Below are 1,945 nucleotides of genomic sequence, written 5' to 3'. Positions count from 1 at the left end.
AACATGAGCACTGTTCGTTCGTGTTCGATTCGTTTGCACCCCTAGCTGAAAGTGCTGCACCGTTAACTTTATATAGCCATGGTAATGGGGTATTCGGCTGCAAGTAGTATTAAATTCCTAAATTGTTAATCCGTTAAATTTGTCCTTTGATTAGGTTTATTAAATCATGATTTAAATTGAATTGAAATTAAAATTGAGCTCTTAAATTTGAAATTTTATAAATTTACTGCATTTTTAATATTTGATTGGATTTCATAAGTCTGCATTCCAAAACACCCCCTAAAGATTTTCATTTTGTATATAAATTGAGAGCTCTTTATTTGAAATTATTTTTGCAATGATAATATCTTGCATGTTTTAATGATATTACAAAAGCTTAAAGAAATTGATTGTTGAAAGCTTGAAATTTCTCTATTCCAAGTCTCTCTCCATGATCATTTACTCAAATCTTTATTATGAACTCTCTCAAATAAAATAAGATTTCTATTTATATTTTTAATTATAGAAGTCTATTTTACTTAAGTTGGATTTAGTAATTTATATAGTTTTAGATTTAATAAATAATGAAATAGTTAAATTTAAAAAGCTATTCAACATGATGTAAATTAAATATGATTAAATCCTGATAAAAGAATTGGCTATTTATTTCAAAATTCAAACTAGCAATTAAAAAAATCAACATTATTTATTAATGTACAACTAACAATTGTAATTTAATTTTTTTTATTATTTTTAAATATAATTATTATTCTTATTATATTAAACTAATTATTAATTAGAGTTTTTAAAACTAATTGATTAAGTATTTTACTATTTATTACTTAAAATAAGAAAATATCTTAATTAATCACTAAATAATGATTTATTAAGCTAATTAAATAATAATTTATCTTATTCTACTTAATTAGAATAATAGTAATTTAATTAGGTTAATACTTTTTAATTTACTTGTATTAATCATGAATAATGGTTTAAACTTTAAAAAATGTAATTATACTAATTAAGTTATAATTACATTAGTATAATACTTTAATTAATTTTTATAAAATTTTATAAATTTAAGTAAATATTAAATTTTAATTAAATAGTTAAGTTATAAATAATATTAATTTACTTAAATATTATTTTAATTAATTAAATGCAATGCACCAACTGCCCGCAAATATGCATTTTTCTCTCCCTTCATTCCCCTTATACTAAAATTACACGTCTAAAAGTGAAGCATGGTAGTCATTGTGGTACTTTATTGCTTGCATAAAAAGGATCATGGCGGCATGCTTGAAAGAATGGTCTTTCTCACCCTTATTCTCTAATTCCACGAGCCAATGTGTTTAGTATTTTGATTCTTGTAAATATTCTTAGCTTATTTAGTTTAAAAATGATAAAATTAAGTGTAGATTTTGAAATATAAACAATTACAAGTGCATGTTGAAATTTTAGAATCTAAAAATAACTATTAGTTTAAAATAAATGGAAAACTCAACGTAATTATGTCTCAAACTAACAAATTAACCTAGACATATGAAGAAAGTTCACACTTAAAGAATAGGAACATGGATAAGAGGACCAATCAAGTAGTATAAAAGTATGTTGTAATGAGTCCTTAGGTTTACTTTTTTGTTATGTTCCGCTTAAAAATTAATTTGAAACAACTAGCATGCACATACACACACGAGCGAATATAAAATTGAAACTAATTCAAAATTATTAATTAATTTAAATTGATCTTAATAAGATGAATTTAGGGTGATTTGTGATTGGATAAAAGTTCGTTAATTCAATAAATTCTATCGAATAGATGAAACTTCACCAAAAGACCACATGTTAATTGCATGTGATGTTGAAAGAAATGATTGTATGGTATAAGATGAGTGGCAGAGTTGATAATTGACCGGCGACTTTATATATGTTTAAAAATATTAGATAAATATGGACGTAATAAATA

This window comes from Phalaenopsis equestris, unplaced genomic scaffold, assembly GCF_001263595.1.
Source record: "Phalaenopsis equestris unplaced genomic scaffold, ASM126359v1 Scaffold000928, whole genome shotgun sequence".
Classification (NCBI taxonomy): Eukaryota; Viridiplantae; Streptophyta; class Magnoliopsida; order Asparagales; family Orchidaceae; genus Phalaenopsis; species Phalaenopsis equestris.
The sequence above is the reverse complement of the archived record's forward strand: the minus strand, read 5'-3'. Positions refer to the sequence as shown.